Source organism: Notamacropus eugenii, chromosome 5, assembly GCF_028372415.1.
Source record: "Notamacropus eugenii isolate mMacEug1 chromosome 5, mMacEug1.pri_v2, whole genome shotgun sequence".
NCBI lineage: Eukaryota > Metazoa > Chordata > Mammalia > Diprotodontia > Macropodidae > Notamacropus > Notamacropus eugenii.
Window position 1 is genome coordinate 416,124,254 of NC_092876.1, and position 21,613 is coordinate 416,145,866.

The 21,613-nt window shown below is 37.0% G+C and overlaps 1 protein-coding gene across 5 annotated transcripts in view; it reads right to left on the reverse strand.

Moving 5' to 3' along the window:
- The window catches only part of PDE9A (phosphodiesterase 9A), a 169,770-nt gene that overhangs the window by 91,414 nt on the left and 56,743 nt on the right, over nt 1-21,613 (reverse strand). The gene's annotated exons all lie outside the window — the stretch shown is intronic.

Sequence of the window (21,613 nt, forward strand, 5' to 3'; positions counted from 1 at the left end):
TCTCTTAAAGAAACAAAGGTCCATTTTAAAAAATAGTCTATTCAAAGAGGAAAGCACACAAGTCCTTATAAATGAAAAGGAAGAAAATGAAAGAATGTATTTGAATTTGGATGACTTTATTAATGCTTAAATTTGTTTATGTTTTTAGTTTAATCTATTTTATGTTTAACCTGTTTATGCTTTCAGTTTAACTTATTCAATGTAATCCATTATTTATGATTTCAGGAGCAAAATGTGAGGAAGAATCATAATGGTCAATACTATCTGTGGGATCATTTTACAATTCACAGAACCTTGAGTTTTATATTAGATTAGGACTTCTTTGTTTTGGAGAAATTGCTTTTTTCCCTCTACATATTCTTAATTTGGCTTGAGCTATTTGCATGCAATTCTCCCCCTCTACCTGGATCCCCTACTCTCATAGATTCTTAGATTCTTTCTTGTGTGTGATTTGATGAAAGAATCATAATTCTGAAGCTCTGTGTTAGTCACTTGATCTGTGTTTCCTCCATTGCCCTCTTAGTGGGAAGTAGGAAACTTTCGTAGAATAGAGAAAGAGAGAGACTCACAAGTGCTTGTAGGGAACTGAGGGAATTATTTACACCTGGGTATTTCCATCTCTGCCTTGGCTAACTCCCTTTCACTTGGTTCAGGACTATGTGCCTTGTTTTACACTTGAGATGTTGCCATTGAGTGTCACTACACCCAACCCCAGCAGGGTAAAACTATTCTTTCCTATAGAAAAGTAATAGTTATTCCTTTAAAAAGTTACCCTTCTTAGATCATTGAAAAGTTAAATCTTAAATCACTGATAATCTTCTATAATATAATATCTATAATAGCAATTTGGTTTAATGGAGGTTGGGAGGAAAATTAGGCACAAAATTTTATTATAGTTGCCTTTATATAATTTAGATAATAATGAAACAGGGCTAGAGTAGAAAATAAAGATGGTCTGGATACCTGTATGTATTCTATAAACTTAGCATGCTTGTAGTGAAGAATAAGGGACCAATTCTAGTTTCAATTTAGAAGAATTTTGCTGTTTTAAAGTTTTTTGCTTCACATTGCAGCATGATAAGACTAAAGTACAAAATGATAGCACATTTCTGGATTGTTGTGAGGACTGTATGTGTACTTGGTGAGCATTCCAGGTAGCATTGAGGTGTTAAAGTCATCATAGGAACTCATGGCAGGGTGTGATTTAACCATATGCCAGCAAAGGAGTGTAGTTTACGGTTTTCCTCACCAGTTGGCATGTCACAAAATTATTGTTGGGATTATAAGAAAAAGACAATTTATAGCTCCAAAATCCCTATCCCTGTTAGTCTGAGAAATTTCTAGCTCTCGTTCAACACCAAATGTTGAAGATTCACAGGTAATGAACTCTTTTGTAGCCACATGGTTTTACTTAACAGTAAAATAAAAAATGGCAAATAAACTACTGAACTTTCTATTCCACGGTATTTTGCCCAGTTGTCTCAAAATCATTTCCCAATGATCATTCCACTTTTTTTTTGAAGTACCTGAGCAACTGTACCACTTGCTTCTATAACTCACCAAAGGGATTAAAAAAGGGATTGTACAAATAGTCATTCTTTTGGGTATGGCAACTATAAGTGCTGGTTGTACAAGTGCAGAAGAAAGTAGTATTGGGGATTTGGAATGATCTCTTGCCTTCTTATTAACCAGTGAGATTTTGGGAAACTATTCTAATTGTCTTATCTATAATCTCCATATGTGATTCCTGATGGGCTGTTCTGACTCCTACTTTGATCCAGTTCTTCTATATTTCCATATCCTCCTCGTCTCTTCAGAGCAAAGTGCAGATCCCACTACATTTGTGGTTGACTTCCTGCCTGAATGGCTGATAGGAAGTTCCCTTTGGGCTAAGGACATACCTCCCACTTGGTCTAAGAACCCTAATTCACCAAAGTTAGTTGCTGTTAAACTACGGAGTCTGAGTTGGCAGTAACCAAATGCCTCTAATCCTAAGTGTGGTGAAAAAGGATGTAGCCTGAAGTTTTAAAGGAAGATGGGAGGAGGGGGTGAATAACTAATCCAGTATACAAATGTACAAGTTTTCCAGCTTGTCGCTGCTCTGTCCTATTTAGCAGCTTCCTGCCCACCAGGACCCTTTTCCCACCCACTTCCTGGAAAGGAAAAGATGACCTACTCCCAGGTCAAGTCCAATCTTCCTTATATAAATACTTGTTTGTGCCACAAATATTCTTAAAGGGCAGACGCAAAGACAGGAGTCAAAGTTTCCAAAACTTTAATCCTTTAACTAAGATTAATTGATGAAATTTCCCTGATAATTAATCTAGTTGACCTAATTTTTGTTCTTATTTTCAAAACAGAATCACATATGATATTAAATAAGTGACAGAAACGATAAAATATTAATAAATATGAAACATTTCATGTAAAATGCAAATTTTAGCTTGAATGTTACTCCATATAATTTATACTTCTATGTGATGAGATCACATATTGCTTTTTGTGATTGAATTAATGCGTAAAAATTAGACATTCAAAAAGATGAAATGTGACATTTTAGCAACTGAGTTATTAATATTAAGAAATTATTAGTAATGTATTAAGCATTTTTTGATGCAGACTTAATGATTTTTTATTAATGTAGGGAACTTCTGGTATAGCAACTCCCTCAATCCACTTACATTATTACTGCTGATTAGCAATCTAAGACTCTGGGCTTCAGTGACTTTTCCATGGTAACCGAGCTATAGACAGAACTTGAACTCAAATCTTTTAAAAATAAATTTTATTGATATGTTTTGCCTACATTGCCTTTTAAATAGTTTGGCATTTTTATTTTTCAATGAATGAATATTTTAAATTAATCTGTCCCTTCCCTCTTTTTTCTTCCCCTTCCCCCCACTGAACAAATTAAGAACAAAAGTCACAAATACACTAGAATATTATGGCAAATATTATGGTAGAATATTATGGCAAAACAAATTCCCTATTAACAGTGTCCAGAAATGTTTGTCTCTGCATGTTAATTTTGTCACCTCTCTGTCAGAAGGTAAGAAGCATATTTCATTTTGATTCTTTGTGTTCAGTGTTAAAATCTTTCAAATTTTTTCCCTATAATATTCTATTTCTGTTCGCTATACTCTCCACCTATTTATAAAGATCTCTCTTTATTCTGAAATCACCAATTTAATAATTTTTGTGGCACAGAAATATTCCATCACATTCATATATTATACTAAATTTTGTTTAGCCATTCCCTAACAGGATATCTGATCTCAGGTCTTTTTAAGACTATTCTGCTCTCCACCATACCTTGCTACCTTACAATTAATTACGTTAAAATATGATAATATCCCCCTCAAAGTCCAGTGCCCTCCAAGTTCAACTTGTAACAATAATTACTTCTAAAATCCAAATATTCTAAAAATCAAAACATTCAAGGAATATAGGCTAACCCTACTGGAAGCCACTGCAATGATTAGCTTGACATGGAAGATGACAAAATGATCTGTGTTCTCCCATGTTCTGGTACTATCAGACAGAGATACTCACTGGAATAAATCAATCATCAGAACCCATCTGGGGGACATGTTTCAATACAGATAACACTGAACACTAAAAAAGGCAAGCAGTGAATGCACACAACATGGATGAAGACATGAACATTTTCATTATGCAAAGTAGTATATAATAACAAAATTGGAAATATGTTACTAGTTATAGTTAAGAATTGCATACTGTTCTTTTTTCAATAGTACCTGTAGTTCCAAGTCACATAACACAATAAAGTATTGCAGACAAGTACAGGATAATGGTAAGAAATAACTTCCTCCCTAATCCTAGATTAGATAGATAATGAAATTGAGAAATTTTTAATTTTAATTTTTATTTTATTTTTGTATTTTATATTTAATTTTAATTTTCAGATTTTAAAATCTGAAGAGGGAAAAGATGAAGAGCCTGAAGCCTGAGGTCACTTAAAATCTTCACTTCATACAAACTCCAGAAATTATACCTAATAGTGAAAAGTATACAAAGAAAGTAATACTCATGTCTCAAATAATTTTCAGTCTATGATGGGCATACTAAACTGGAACATCAAAAAGTTCTTGAATTTGACAGGATTAATTTGATTATAAAGCTGGCATTTGCCATATTCATCATAGAATATTTGACAGAAAGTATAAAATTATTTCAGAATCTGTACATAGAAGTATGATCCTATACCAAGAACTTGGTATAACATCATACTTCTATGCTATAAAGGAATATTGAGGAATACTTCATCAAATATGAAAATATGAGAAGCGAATGAAGGAAAAATCAAGTATTAAGCACTTATTTGCCAGGCACTGTGATAGGCATAGGGAAGTACAAACACAAATAAACAAGATAATTGTCCATGAGGGGTTTATATCACAATGGGGAAGATAACCCATAAAGAGGAACTAGAAAACAGAGAAGAATGTTGTTTGCCACAACATGGTATAAGATTGGTTAGGAAGTGGTGAAGTATCCTGGTTTTAGGCAAAATAAGGTGAAAACCCACCTCTTAGAACCCAGGCAGGGTCTATGTTCCACTGGGAGGGAGATGAGCAAGATAGCCAGATTGAATATGATAAGTTCCGGAAATGACAAGAAAGTGATGTGATAGCCTGATTGTAGACAAGATAAGGTGAAACCTATCAGAACCCAGATTCCCAATGGCAGAATCCAAGTCCTGACAGTAAAGGAGTGATGAGGATAGCCAGAAGACCCTCAAAAAAGCAATGAAAGATTACATAATTTTCTGGCTGCTACATGCAGCAAAAAATTGAACACCTTGTGTCTTCATTAGTTATTCACTCAGTTAACTAGCATTTATTAAGCCCCTACTGTGTGCCAGGTACTGTGTTAAACACTGAGAATACAAAGAAAGTAAAAAAAAAATTAAAGGTAATAAAAGAAGACACATGCCACAGGAATCTAGAAAACAAAAAGATGTCAGAAATTCTAGATTTCTTTGATTAGCAACTGAAAGCAAAAGTCAAAAGATTAAAGAAATACTGAAACAAAGCAGTATGAAGAACAAAATATATGATTCAACAACAAACACTTGCAAGGCAGAGAAATCAGAGTAAAGAGAGAAACTATGAAGGAGGATAAAGAAAATTTCTGGTCATCTCTAGGATCACAAGAAATTCAACACAATAAAAATGCAAATTGAATTTAACATTAGACAGAAAGTTTAAATACCATTAATATAATGAAGGACAGGGAAGTTATGTCAAATCTAACACTCAAGTTTCTTTGCAAAACTGTAAAGCAACAAGACTGAATAAGTTTCATAACTGTAGGCTCAAAGGTTTCACAGTGGCACATGAATTACTAACAGATTACTTTACTGTCTTCTTCCTCAGGTGCATGTGATCTTCCTGTCTTTTTATCTTTCAAGCTTTGCACATAATAAGCATTTAATAATCCTTTTCGTTCATTCATTCTTAATAAAAGGAATCACATATCTATGATCAAAGGAGAACACCAGTGATCACTTTTAATATAGACCAGTTACGTGTCTATGTATTTTTTATAAATAATGAATAAATTTTATGACTAAAAAATTCTTCAAACACTTAAATAAAACAATATATTGGCTGACAAGCAGAAAGGGTGTGTCCCAAAGTTCCAGAAGTATAAACATTATCAATTCACTAATTATGGAACAAGTCAACTGAAAATGCCATAGCATTTCTTTACTGATTATTGGAAAGCTTTGACTCAATTCTGCAACCACAATGTATTAAACCTATAAGTATAGAAACCATCTATAAGCATATTATTGTATTTGTACACAGCTTTAATAAAAATAAATATGTATGTATAATACTTGTATGTAGTTCTTATTATACACAAATATAGTATATGCTACATGTAAACATATAGTGAAAATATTAGAACACTTGATGTTTTCATGAAAAATTGATCTCCATTAAACATGCTGCCAATAAAATGTCTAGAATATTTGTTATAAAACATGGCATTCTTTGGCAGTATCCCAAAAAGATCATGAAATGGGAAAAGGTCCCACATGTACAAAAATATTTGTAGTGGTTCTTTTTGTGGTGGCCAAGAACTGAAAATCGAGGGAATGTCCATCAATTGGGGAAAGTCTGAACAAATTGCGATTCTGTTGTGCTATAAGAAATGATAGTCAGACTTCAGAAAAACCTGGAAAGACTTATATGAACTGATGCTGAGTGAAATGAGTAGAACCAGAAGAACATTATACACTGTAACAGCCACAGAGTGTGAGGACTGTTTCTGATAGACTAATCCCTTCACAGCAACACAAGGATCTAAAATATCCCCAACCAACTCTATGCAAAAGGCCATCCATATCCAGAGAAAGAACTATGGAATCAGACCACAGAAAGAAGCAGACTATTTTCTCTTGGGCTGTGTTTTGCTTTGTTTTTTTTCTCATGGTTTCTCCCATTCATTTTAATCCTTCTATGCAACAAGACTAATGTGAAAATGTGGTTAATAAGAATGTATGTGTAGAACCCATATAAGACTGCATGCCACCTCAGGGAGGGAATGGGGAGGGAGGGAGAAAAGAGGGAGGGGAAGACAACTGAAGACTTATGGAAGTGATTGTTGAAACCTGAAAACAAATAAAATTAATTAAATTTTTAAAAATATGGCATTCTTCAAGAAAAGCTCACTATGGTTATTCTTAGCCTCGAATCTCTTCAAGTGTCCAAAGGTACTGAGTAGGTTCAGCTGAGCTGATATCGTCAGTCATGCTGCTGAGTTTGTCATCCAAGGCCTCAGGAGTCAATTGGAGTTTCTGGTGGCCAATAAAGGCTCAAGGACAGTTTAAAAATATTTTAAGAAAAAAAAACTAGTAAAGTCCATATGGTGGGAGATGACATCTCCTACTGCCCACCAACCCTTGGCCTATTAGACAGGTTTCTACAAATTATTTGACTTTAGAATGACTCTGATTTCAGGAATGCAAGTCCTGGAGGAGGAAAAAAAAGACAAAAAAATAAAAGAGAAAATAAAACAGAGCAAGGAATACAGCAGTCACTTGAAGGAGTGATTCAGTAAGGGAGAAAAATACTAGAAACTCTAGTCCCTACTTCAGAAGGATTGTCCTGGTTCACGTGGTGGATGATGCCAGATATCTATAGTACAAAAAGGAAATCATGAGCAGGAGCAGGACCTGGTGCATGACATATACAGTTGGTTATTTATCCTCATTCTCGGTCAGAGTCATCTGTAGTTAGGCAGCTGGGAGGTCATTACTTTCTCAGTGAAAGGGTCAAGACCAAGAATTACCCTGTACTCGCTTTATCTTCTCTGATCCACACAGCCAAGTCCTTCCTATCCCTGAAGTCTCAATTGCGGAGGGGGAAATAAAATTTAGACAATCATTGAGAGGCCTCTTCTGGACTCCTCCCAACCCTTTCCACTATGGAAGGCAAAAAGGAGCCATATTCCAACAATGCCATCCCTTGCTTCACTAAACCCTTCCTGTGAAGGAGTTGACTAATGTCCACTGGGTGATTTACCAGCCACAACATGGAAATCCTAACCAATAAAGAAAGATCTACTCCAAACCTTGTATGATATGGATGTGGACACATGCAGAGTGATGGTTGATATTCTGGGACTGGAAATTCTCTATTATCTTCTGCACAAGCTTATTTCTTTCCATGTTTGCCTGTTTTTTTGAAGATACCTCAGAATTTATAGCCTTCAATCATCTTTTTCATTCTCCCTTACTCCTCATATTCTATCAGTTGACCAAGACTAATCCACAAAATTTCTTTCCTTCATTGTCATCTTTCCATTCTCAAGGGGTCCTATTCAGGACCTAATTACTACTTTTTTTGGACTACTATAATAGCCTCTAATTGATCTTCTTGCTTAAAGTTTATCTTTTAATTCTCCTTCATGCACCTGCCAAACTTATCTTCCTATGGTACAGATCTTATGATATCTGTTTCCTGCTTAAAAATTTTCAGTGGGTCATTATCTGTATGATAAAGCAACAAACTATTCAGGATGACATTCCAGGCCCTCTCTAATTTTCAAATTTATTTCATATCACTCCTTTTAAGTGTCTATGACCCTCGGTGATGATAAAGTTCTAAAGGGCTACGTGTAATTATATTTCATAAGAATGCAAATAGTTTAACCAAGTTTAGTACCTTTTGATTTCTCACATATTTACCTCTTTTTGCTTCTCTTTGCTCCTATGTTTGTAGGTAATTTTTTTTACTCAGCTATGGCCTTTTCATCAGGAATGTTCAGAAGTCCTCTATTTGAATATAGGCCTATTACCACTCCCACCCCCCCAGCATCATATAAAGTTTTTATGCATAGGTTACTCTTGGCTTTGAGGCTATATCCTTTGCCTTTTGGAATGCCATATTCTAAGCTCTCCACTTCTTTAAGGTGGTGACTGCTAAATTTTGTTATCCTGTTTGTGGCTCATTGGTACTTGAATTCTTTCTGGCTTTTTGCAGTAATTTTTCCTTTATCTGGGAGATCTGGATTTTGACTATTCCTGGGAGTTTTCATTTTGATATTTCTTTTAGGAGGTGATCAGTTTATCTTTGCAATTTCTACTTTGCCCTTTTGTTTAAGATATTAGGAAAGTTTTATTTTACAATTTCTTGAAATATGATGTTTAAGCTCTTTTTTTCATGGTTTTCAAATAGTCTTGAAATTCTTCAATTATCTCTTCTTAACTTGTTTTCTATGCTAGTTGTTTTTCCTTTTGGGATATTTCATAGTTTTCCTTATTTTTTCAGTCTTTTGGCTTTGTTATATCATTTCTTGATTGTACTTGTAGTCATTAGCTTTCATTTAACCAATCCTAATTTTTAAGGAGTTATTTTCTTGAATAAGGTTTTGTACCACTTTCCTCAAGCTGTTTAATCTCTTTTCATATCTTTCTTCCCTAACCCTTGCCTTTTCTCCCATTCTTTCTTCTATCTCTCACATTTACTTTTTAACATCATTTTAGTGCCTATTTTAACTCTTCTTGGAATGCTTATTTGTCATATATCCAAGCTGTATTTTTCTCTGAGGGCTTTTCTTGAAGATGTTTTTGAGTAATTGCTCTTTTCTGTTTTTTTTTCTGTCTTGAACTACCCTGTCACCACAGTGGCCCTTTACGGTCAGATTCTTTTTTGTTTGTTCATTTTTCTGATGTACTTTTTGAATTTTCACTTATCAATAGTGTAGGCTCTGCATACTTCTGGAGAAAGGGTGTTTTGCCTATCAGTGTTTTACTTCTGACCACCACCTCCCTTAATCTTCTATCCTTCCCTCTTTTCCACCAGTCACTCCCTCCCTTTTCTTTCCCTTCCCCCTCTTGTTTTTCTGTAGGGTAAGATAAATTTCTATACCCAACTGAGTGTGTATATTAATCCCTCTTTGAGCCAAATTTGATGATAGCAAATTTCAAACAATACTCACCCCCTCCCTTTTCCCCTCTACTATAATAGGTCTTTTGCACCTCTTCATATGATAATTATATAATATTTACCTTAATTAATTAATTAATAATAATATCATAATTACCTCATTCTGCCTTCCTCTTTCCTTTTCTACCAGTATAATCTTTTTTTTCCTTAATTTTTTTATATCATCATCTCAAAGTCAACTTTGTCTATGTATACCCCTTCTAACTGCCCTAATAGAGATACAGTTCTTAAGAGTTACAAGTATCATCTTCCCATGTAGTGATATATACAGTTTAACCTTATTGAATAGTATGTTTTTTCTTTCCTGTTTACCTTTTTATACTTCACTCGAGTCTTATATTTGAAGATCAGATTTTCTGTTCAGCTCTGATCTTTTCATCAGGAAAATTTGAAAGTCCCCTATTTAACTGGATATTCATTTTCCTCCAAAAAATTATGCTCAGTTTTGCTAGGTAGTTGAGTTTTGGTTGTAATCCAAGTTCTTTTACCTTCCAGAATATCATAATCCAAGCCCTTTGTTCCTTTAATGTGGAAGCTACTATGTCTTGTGTAATTTTAACTGTGGCTCCTTGATATTTGAATTATTTCTTTCTAGTCATTTGCAGTATTTTCTCCTTTATCTTGGAACTACAGAATTTGGCTACAATATTCCTTGAATTGTGATTTTGGGATGTCTTTCAGGAAGTGATCAGTGGATTCTTTCAATTACTGCTTTACCCTCTGGTTCTTGGATATCAGGGCACCTTTCCTTTATAATTTCTTGAAAGATGCTGTCCAGGCTCTTTTTTTTTATTATGGCTTTTATGTAGACTAATAATTCATAAATTATCTCTCTTGGATTTATTTTCCAGGTCAGTTGTTTTTCCAGTGAGGTGCTTTACATTTTCTTCTATTTTTTCATTCTTTTGATTTTGCTGGACTAACTCTTGATGTCTCATAGAGTTATTAGTTTCCACTTCTCCAAATCTAATTTTTAAGGAATTATTTTCTTCAGTTAACTTTTATACCTCCTTTTGCATTTAGCCAGTTCTACTTTTTAAGGAATTGTTTCTTTCAGTCAATTTTTATACTTCCATTTCCAAGCTGTTAATGCTTTTTTCATGATTTTCTTGCATAAGTCTTATTTCCCCAATTTTTCTTCTGTCTCTCTATTCGATTTTTAAAATCCTTTTTGAGCTCTTCTAAGAGGACTTTTTGGGCTTGAGATCAATTCATATTCCTCTTTTAGGCTTGGCATGTAGGCATTTTGACATTATTGTCCTCTTCTGAGTTTGTGTTTTGTTCTTCTCTGTCACCATAGTAATTCAGGGCTTTTTTTCTTCTCATTTTCTAGCCTATTTCATGACTTTTAAAGTTAATTTCTGTTCCTGGGGTAGAGGGAGCACTGTCCCAAGCTTCTTGCATTGGGGACCAAGGGTCTGGTGACTGACTTTCTGTGCCAGGGTCTCTGGAGCTGGAGGCTTACCTACTGCCTTGGGATGGTCCAGCTTAGTTCACCTACTGTGCCCAAGGTTCCAGGGCTGGCAGTTTGCCCCCAGCACTGGGGCTGGAGGCCTCACAGCTGACCTTCTTTGCCATCAGCCTGCTGAGCCAGGATTGGAGGGTTAATCTGTGTTGTGGGTAAGAACCCACTGGCTTGCCTGGACACCATCTACACTGGGCTGCACTCCACTTTTACCCAAGTGAGACAGATCTTTCCTGAAGACCTTCTAAGTTATTGTAAAATTGTTTTACTTTCCTTTTGTGGGTTCTGTCACTCTAGAATTCACTTGGAGGCTTAACTTAATGTTGTTTCAAGGGAAATTGGGGAGAGCTCAGGCACCATCTTGGCACTACTTTCTGCTTAACTCTTGAATACACTATTGGCTTGCTGAGAGTCTTCATGTTCAAAACCACTGACATGCTGGCCCATCTTTGGTTTGGGATGCTGTACTCTCCTCCTGAGACCAGAGTGACACATAGCTCTAATTTACTTCTGGAACTTGTTCCACGCACAGCACACAGCGAGGACCAATGCTCACATCCACCTCTCTCTACCCTGAATATGTGACCCAGAACTTGTTAGTGGATGACAGAGCTGTCAGAAAGTACCTATTTCTGCACCTACTGCTAGTTCAGGGATTCCCTAAGATCTCTTTTTGCCCAAGTGCTTCCTGCCCTGGTGCACTGGCATGGCCCACTTTCCCTGCCATATCATTTTTGTACTTCCAGCCAGATCCCTTTTCCAGTGTTCACAGACCCATTTATCTTCTCCCTAAGTTTCACTGGGCTGGATGAATGACTCCCTGGGACTTCTTCTTGTCTTTCCCAACGATAATTATATCTGGTGAAATTCTCTAGCTCTTTGTCAAGAAGATATGGGGCAGGGGAATGGTAAACTAGACCCTAAAACTTACTCTCATTCTACTATCTCTACTCTACCACTTTGTATTATTATGATAATAGGTTTGAACTTGTGTGCCTCCTGAGAGGATTTCAGTAACTTCCATAAGTCTTTGGGCCATACTTTGAGAATTACTGGCTTCTAGGATATTTACACATAATGAACCTGTTTCCAAAACTTGAGAAGGATTTTGGGCATATTAAAACACCAAGGCAAGCATATTCCACATTCTTGGAATCTACATTTCAGTACATAGAAGTCAAGTAGCTTTGTAATTTGTGTGAACTACAGTTTACAAAAGGTGTCATGGGGAAGAACAGTGAGATATGGACAGTAGCACGTAGTATTATTGAAAGGAGTGTGCAGCAAGACCTTACATAGAACCTACTAGATTTTGAGGAATTGTAAGCATGCAAAATGGAAAGAAATATCGTAGAATACAAGAAGGATTCCTAGGGAGAGGCTCAATTTGCAGTATCTCAAAAACATGCAGTAATTGATGAGCTAAGGAATACAATGTTCAGTTGTTTCAGTCATGTCTAACACTTTGTGACCCTATTTTGGATTTTCTTGGTAAAGATACTGGAATGATTTGCCATCTCTTTCTACCCCTCATTGTAAAAATGAGAAATTGAGGCAAACATGGTTAAGTGACTTGCCCAGGGTCATACAGCTAGTAAGAGTCTGGGATTTGAACTTGGGAGATGAGTCTTACTGACTCCAGGGCTAGTGCCCTCTCTACTATGCCACTTAGCTTCAAAAAAAATCTCCTTGTGAGTCGATTTGGGGTTTTCTTGGCAAAGATATTAGGGTGGTTTGTCATTTTCTTCTCCAGCTCATTTTACAGGAAACTGAGACAAAGCTGGGTGTCAAATAGGGTCAAATGATTTGCCTAGGTTCACACAGCTAGTGTCTGAGGTTGGATTTGAACTCATGTCTTCTTGACTCCAGGCCAGGACCTCTATCCACCGCACCACCTAGTGATTAGCAAAAGTCTACAAGAAAACTTTTGAAGGAGAATACTCTGGACAATAGCAACCCCACTGGAAATGCAGTGGGAAAAAAAAAATGAATGGAGACCATTATAAACTGACACAGTAACATTGTCAAAAAGAGACAGACAGACAGACAGACAGACAGAGGGAGGGAAGAAGTGGAGAGAGAGAGAGAGAGAGAGAGAGAGAGAGAGAGAGAGAGAGAGAGAGAGAGAGAGAACAAACTTCTGTGGCAAGCCTGGTGAAGGTGGCCTCTCAGGCTACATGCATGTCACAGGAGAACTTTAACAGGAACCTATTCCAGTGTATTCATCTATGCATGATATTAGAATATTCTTGAAAACGACAAATTGTGATTCAGCATTTGCACACTTTGATCATCCGTGTGGCTTGTGCAGAGGCATACAAGAGAGCAGAGTTAAGTGGTGATAGTGAATATCAAAAAAATTATAGACTTTTCCTACTATAAAGTAGATGCAGGGAAACTTGACTTTGAGGTTTTTCCAATGTCAGAGAAATGGAAGGAAGAAACTTACTTAAAGGAGAAACTTACTAAGTGGAAAGGAGTATTCTCATTTTGTGATAATGCTCTGTCCAGTGGGAGAAGTGTCACTGGACATGGCCTACAATTTCCAAATCCCTACAGTGGAAAGGAAGCCCTTATTACAGTCAGCCCTTGATTTACAGCGACACCTGATGGCAACACCTAGAATACACTCCCTCTTCAATTCTATGTCACAGAATTCCTCTCTTCCTTCAATCATCACTTTCCTAAATGAAGCCTTTCTTGATTTCTCCAACTGCTCGTTCCCTCCATACCTAACTACCTTGTATTTAAATATCTTTGCATTTATTATCTTCATATTTATGTATGCTTAATACGACCTCCATTAGAGAGTATGTTGTGTTGTTTTTGAACCCGTGTCCTTTGAACAGGACCAGTGCTAAGCTCCCCAAGAGAAGAGATAGTTTCCTTCTTTGTCATTGGATCCCCTGCAGGGTGCTTAGCATATGGTCAATGCTTAACAAATTCTTGTTGGTGTTGATTGACTGTTTCCTTCCGTGTAACGGAAGCTTCTTTGGAGAAGAACTATTTCCTTTTTGACTTTGTATTCTGAGGACTTGGCACAGTGCTTTGAGCATAGTATGTGCTTAATAAATGTTATGTGATTTGAATTCAATTGTATTTTGTTATGCAAAAAGACAGACTCTTAAACAAAATAGAATTTTACAGATAGCAACTGTGCAGTTATTCCCACAGAGAAAAATGACAAGTAGATTTAATGTAAAATACACTTTTTGACATATATTGGGATTGCGATTCATCAAAGATGTAAAAATTATATACATGCATTATATGAATATATATTTATATAAGTATACATATCTAAATATATCTATATATTCTAAACTACTACCTTTATATATATATTAACTCATTTGATCCACACCCTAGGAAGTAGGGGATATTATTATTGCAATTTTGCAAATGAGGGCACTGAGTCAGATAGAGATTAAATAACTTGCCCAGTGTCACAGAGATAGTAACATGTCTGCAGCTCAATTTGAATTTCCTGCCTCCAGATCCAGATACTCTCTCCTCACTATGTTTTCATGACATTAGGTTTTTTCCTCATTCTCCTATCAGTCTGACTGCTCCTTTTCTGTTTCCTCATCCATATTATATCCAGTCAGTCATAGATTCCTCTCAAGGGCTAACAAGCAGGAAGTAGAGGAAGTCATGGAAAGAGGTATTACAAGACTAACATAGTTTCTAGATCTTGTTTTTTACTCTCTTTATGACATTTCTTCAAAAAATATTCCCGTATTTCCACTCATACAGTTACAACCCATTTGGGCTCTAACCACTTCTCTCAGACTACTGTGGTGGCCTTCTAACAAGACTCCCTGGATCCCTTCTGTAATCACTGAAGAGGAGGAAACATCACCCACTCCCTTCTGTTCCCCACTGGTAGAGGGGTTCTAGAGTTTAGTTCATGATAGCCTGGTTCTGCTCCTTGACCCTTTCTTCACTTGTTTCTTACATTTTCATCCCTTTATGTACTTTGATATAACTTCTCTCTCTCTCTCTCTCTCTCTCTCTCTCTCTCTCTCTCTCTCTCTCTCTCTCTCTCTCTCTCTCTCTCTCTAGCTTTCTCTCTCTCTTTGTCTCTGTCTCTCTCTGGTACTCTCTTTGTCTCTCTCTCTCCTGTTTGTTCCTCCCCATCCCCATCCCATACAACTCCTTCCTAGAATCTCCTTCCCTTCTCCTTGCTGGGCTGAATCTGAATCTCTCTCTTTTTACATGGAGGAGAGAAGGCAAAAAAGGTGTTTTTGGTAGGGTTTCTACAGGTCCCTAATTTAGAGCTAGGTCAGGGTCAGAAGGCAGTGTTCTTTCAGTACCCCTCTTCTTCCTCATATTCATATGACTGGGCATGGGGAGAGTACTCTGTCAGAATCTCCACAGTAGGGATGTGTGTGTGTGCGTGTGTGAATCCCAAAATAAGCCCCAGTCATAAGCATGTAAGTTAATGTGTGCACTTACTACTAATCTTGGAAACTGGTAGTAGGGGGAGTTGTTCAGTGAGTCATTTAATATCTATAGATTTTTAAATATCTATTAATGCATATTGATTTCACTTTGTCTAGGTTCATTCTTGTTTGTCCTAGAAATTTAATTTCTAACTGGTACATAATTCCTTTATTTTTTGGGAGGGAGTAGTGGTTAAAGTGGTCCAGAGAAAATGAATAATCTGCTATCTTGATTATAGTCATGTAGCCTGGCCAACAACATAATTTTAAGAGCATTGAGGGATTAATTATCAAGGAATCCAAAGAAGAAGGCCCCAATGTCGTGAAAATAATCTTGGACCTTACTTGCAACATAAAAAAGTCACCAAGAAAAAATTAATAGTAACCCATATGTCTACATTCCCAACCATATAAATATTTTAATGAAAATATTCCACGTACGCATTGAGAACATGCTTGATGAGGATATTAGAAAGAAACAGAGGGACTTTTGCAATTGATATTACATAGTATATAATGTTTCGGTTTAACCTACAATTAACTGGAAGATGTAATTAATAAAAGTATGTATTGTGCTTATTCTATTATAAAAAAGTCTGTGATTCATTATGTAAACACATTACCTTAAAAGTTCTCCACAAATCGAGTGCCTCCCATGCATATGTCAGTATTGTACCCTTTTATAGTGGGAATACATATGTTAATTTAGGAGGAGCAACTAGTTTGTTTTAAGCCACCACTGTGTAAATAGGTAGTGGTATATAACTTTGTGGGTTTTTTAAAATAAATGTATGTATGGTATATTTGGCAAAGACATTGAATGCCCTGAATTTGGTAAATAATTTCTAATAACTTGTGTGTGTACTCCAAATCTGGTAAACAACTAATTAACCCTTGCTAATGATTTTAACTTTGATAGTTTTCTTTCATCATACGCTTAGGTCACCAATCAGAACTTGGTGTAACTTGTACACCTCCTTAGTCAGAACCATGGAAAGCTTGGAGGTCCCAGCCATTAACCTGCTTTTGGGTGGCCACCAGAACTGACTTCTAAATTCCCCTCACTCAGAGATCTGAGCATCCTGTATTTGCTAGAAAATGAACATAGTTGAAGGAGGCTTGCCAGAATGCTACCTCCACAGAAACACATGGCTTTTAGCTAGGCAGAGAGAGAACTTTGCAAGGAGCACTGATATGAGACACACTTACTCAGACAACTACTTTTAATCTTTAACCTTTCCTTTCTCATTCCATCATGTTCTTTTACTCATAGAGCTCTGGTTGCCTCATGATGATACACACTTCCTGACTACCAGTGTTAGTTGCACTTTCATTCATACCCCCAAACTCACTGGTCATGGAGGGAGAATTGAATTACTCATTGCTCCCCATGATTGCCACTTCTAGGCTCTCCCTCTACTACTGTCACTCAGTAGGCTTCCATTCTTTGAGGTTCATTTAATAAATACTTATCATTCAATCAAATTTATGGTAGCTCTTCTCTACAGACTTCTAGGACATTCTCCTTCTTTAATCAATGAGTTCAGTTCCTGGAGGACAGGTTTTCACTCTTCCCCAATTCTGACCCTCATCTTAGGGGATTTCAATAAACATTCTGATGGAAATATTTGTAGGACAAGTATAGTTAAGCTGGCAGAGCACCAGGAAGAAATACGGCCTAGTCCCTCCACCAAACCCCCTCCCAAAGATTTATAAAGCACATCAGGCTGAAGATGGCAGAATGGCAGAAACTCAATAGCAATGAGCCTAGATATCACATTTCAAGAAATCTTAAAAGAGAAAATGCCTAGGTATCTTCAAACCAGAGTATTAAGTAGAAATACAAAGAATTCATTAATCACCTATTGAAAAAAACTCCTAACCTGAGAACTCTTAGGAACATGGTAACCCAAATCTGGAACTTCCATGTCAAAGAAAAATTATTGCAAGAAGCAAGCAAATAAGAATTCAAGTCCCAAGGGACTCTAGGTAGCATCATACACAAGTTGGCGCTCACCATTGTAAAGGAATGAAGAACTTGGAACACAATATTCCAGAAGGCAAAGAATAGAGGCTTGCAACCAAGAATAACTTGCCCAGCAAAACTAAGCATAATCCAAAGGAGGAAAATGACTTTTACTGAAAAAGAGGGCTATCGAGAATTCTTAATGGAAAAATCATAGCTGTGTGGAAATTTTCAAATTCAAACACAGTAGTTAAGGGAACTATAAATAAATAATGAAGAAGGACTAAACAAACGTAAACTGCTTATATTCTGCTATGGGGAGATGATACATATGTCCCTTCTGAACACCATTGTCATTAGCGTTCATAGAGGGAGTCTAATTAGACAAGAGCTGAAAGTGACTCTGTGTTCTTGATGAAGATAAGAAGGATGCATTAGAGGGGAAGGAAAAATTATGGAAAATTATCATATGATCAGATTATACAAGTAGGAATCTACATGAAAAAGAAGGGAGTGGTATGTAGTAGGTGAAATTTATATGTCATTCTCCAAATTGGTCAAAGAAAGAGGAATACAGACACATACATACATGTGTTCATGCAAACACATGCACATACAGACTTGGATACAGAAATACATTTTCTCAACAGCAAAACAGGAGGTAAAGGGGAAAAGGGAGAATTAGAAGGATGAAAGATTAAGGGAGGAATTAATTAGAAGCAAAAAAAGACTCTTAAGGAGGGCTAGTAAACAAGAAAAGGAAAAGTATAAGATAACAGGATGGAAGGAAATGCACAACTAACACTTGTAACTGTGAATGTGAATGGAACGAACTTACCCATAAAATATAAGAAGATAGGATTATAGGTTAGAAACCAGCATACAACGATATGCTATTTAAGAGAAACATACTTGAAAGAGAAAGATATGTAGAGATAAAATAAAAAGCTGGAACAGAATCTATCATGCTTCAGCTGAAGTAGAAAGGGCAATGCTATCAACTATGATCTTAGACAATGCAACAAAATAGTCCTAACTAAAAAACACAGCAAATGTCCTGGAAAAAAACCTACAAACAGTGAATTGATATTAATACTACGCGCACACACACACACACACACACACACACACACATGTACACACATATATGTATATGTATACCAACTAGCCTGGCAACTAAATTTTAAAGAAAAAATTAAGTGAGTTACATGGAGAAATACAATAAAACTTTTATAGTGAAAGACCTCAATTTGTTTCTTGCAGACCCAAAAAATAAACAAAAAAGAAATAAAAGAACTGAATAGAATTTTAGAAAAGTAGATATGATAGACCCTTGGAGAATGCTAAATAAAAATAGAAAAGATTGTGCTTATTTATACATAGCACCTTCACAAAAATTAAATATGTGTTAGGGGCACAAAAACCTCACTAACAAATACAGAAAATCAGAAATATAAAGTGCATCTTTTGCTGACCATAATTCAATGAAATTATACTCAATAAAGGGTCTTTGAAGTGAAGATTAAAAGTTAATTGGAAACCACATAATAGTCTGAGAAATGAGTAGGTATAAGGACAAGGTGTAAGGACAAGGTTTTACTAAAAGTGCCTTTGAGTAATGTGATTAAGGAGGATCTTCTCCACCCATTGTCAGTCCAGGGAAGATTTGTAGGAAGGTCCATGCCTTTTGTTAATGAGGCACTGGTTCTCAAGGGATGTGATGCCCTCTGGCTCTAAAAAGCATATAAAGACTCTGAGGTGAGGGGTTTTTTGGGGGGGGAGGGAAACTTTTAATTGTAGGTGCAGTGAGACCACTGGACACAATTTAGATGATTCCAATTTTGTTGGCAACATCCAAAATATCATAGTCTGGACCAAGTCAGACATAGGCTTTCTTCTCTCCATCAGGCCAGATCAGTGTGTTAACCTTGGCCACATCAATGTCATACAGTTTCTTTACTGCCTGTTTGATCTGGTACTTGTTGGCCTTGACGTCCACAGTGAAGACTATGGTGTTGTTGTCCTCAGTCTTCTTCATAGCAGATTCAGTGGTCAAGGGAAACTTAATGATGGCATAGTATTCAACCTTGTTTCTCTGAGGGGCACTTTTCCGAGGGTATTTGGGCTGCCTTCTTAGTCTTAGTGTCTTGGGTCACCAGAAGTTGGGTGATGTTCAGATCTCCTTCTTTTTGTGGCTATCGACACCCTTCAACACCACCTTCTTGGCCTTCAAAGCCTTGGACTTGGCTTCTGTCTTGGGGGGGACAACAGCTTTCTTCTTTACCTTCAGCGCCATCTTGGGGGAAAGGGTCTTCCACGGTGCTTCTCACAAGCTTATAGAACTCGAGGTGTGGGTTTTATTTGGGAGTTTACTGACTGGGTGTTTGTTTGGTCAGATGAGGACTCTGGGAAGCTGCTAAGGAGTCCCCCAGCTTTGAAAACTCAGATGTTGGTGCTTCCCTCTCTGGTAACTATGGTCAGACAGTTGTACCTGTCCGCTGAATTCAGGCAGAGGAGGCCATATCTGTTGATCTTTGACTTCTCTGTATTTTCTTTGAAGTTCAGTGTGCTGAATCCCCTGAACTAGGTGAATAATATATGTGCTTGGTTAAAGGAATGATACATATGCTTGATTAAGGTGATTGATAACCCCTCAAAAGTTGATTTTCCTTTTACAAATGCAGCTCTAAGAACCTGTGATAGCAGGCCCCCCATGTATGTTGGGGTGTTTGCTGATATAGTAGATCAAAAAACAAATTATAAAAACAATAAAATATTTCCTTAAAAATTATGATAACAGTGAGACAACATGCCAAAATTTATGGGATGCAGCCATGGCAGTACTAGGGGGTGGGGTGGTGGGGTGGGTATTAACAAGCTTTTGTTAACAAAACAGGCAAAGGGTATGTCAATGACTTGTGTATACAACTAAAAACAACTTTGAAAACTAACAAATTAACTCCACTAAACACCAAAATAGAAGTCCCAAAAATTAAAGGAAAGATTTAAAAATTTGAGAGAAGAAACAAACATGCTGACGTAGCAAATTAAACTAGGAGCTGATTTTTTAAAAGTTCTTTTAAGATAGGTTTTTCAACTCTCCCTCTTGGAGAAGAATCAAGAATTCCTCTGACTGTATTCAGGGCAATGTGTCTCCTGTGGGGAGATAGCAAGGGGTCAGACTAGGTGTCTTCTATTTGCCCCAAGGCAAGGAATTTCCCCTGTGCAGAGAACTTACCACTTTCTTCTACCTCAGACCCACTAGCATCCTCAAATGAGAAAAAGAGCCAAGAGTTTCTCTGACCTTTTCCCTTCCATCTCCTTCTCAGTGAAGTGAATCCCTAAGGCAGCAAAGGGCCAGACCATCTGCTCAAAGGACTTCTTCCTGCCCCAAAGAAATTACTTCCATCTGTGCACAAGGCATCTTCTGTCTCCTTTAGCTAGCCAAACCTCCCAACTGGAATGTTGAGGGCATCTGGTTCAAAGAAGAACAACCTGCTCTTTGACATTGAGCTTTCCATCTCTTGTGGTACCTGTTCTTTGAGAGAAGAGGAAGAGGAAGGTTGGTGGGAAATGGGAATTCTTTCTCCTTCTTTCCATCTCCTGCTTTACCCTTTTCCTGACTGATCTCCACCCTTTGGAGGAAAGAGGAGTGGTAAAGCAGGGCCTCCTATCTGACCATGTCCTTCCCATTTCATGTTGCACTTGCCTCCAGACTGATTGCCAACCTAAACTGAGAAGAGCGACACTCTCCACTCAATGATGAACATTCTCCTATTTTGTCATGTCCTTCACACCCCAGTGATTCTGAACCTTTGGAGATAAAATTCCAAATCCCTTTACCCACCTTCCTCATCATCTAATTCCTTCTTCTCCTTCCCCCTCAACTCTCCTACCCCCAAATTTCAATCAAACACTATGCAGTTGTCTTGGAATGACTGTTCCACAGGCAATAAACTTTCCTCACTCCTAAATATTTTCCTCTCTCATTCCTACCATCTAGTAGGTATTGCTAAAACCTAAATCTCCCCAGATGACATAGTCTCCCTGCCACTCTTTCCAGTACTGGCTGCACTTCCACTTATTCTCTTCAGTTCATTGGTCAAGGCAAGAGAATTGGAATGCTCCTTGTTTCCCATTGCCATTTCCAGATTGTTTCCCCACCTCCATCACTCAGTGACCTTTCTTCCTTTGAAGTTCATGCTATTCATATCTATCACCTAAATAATATCCTGGTAGTTCTTATCTACAGACC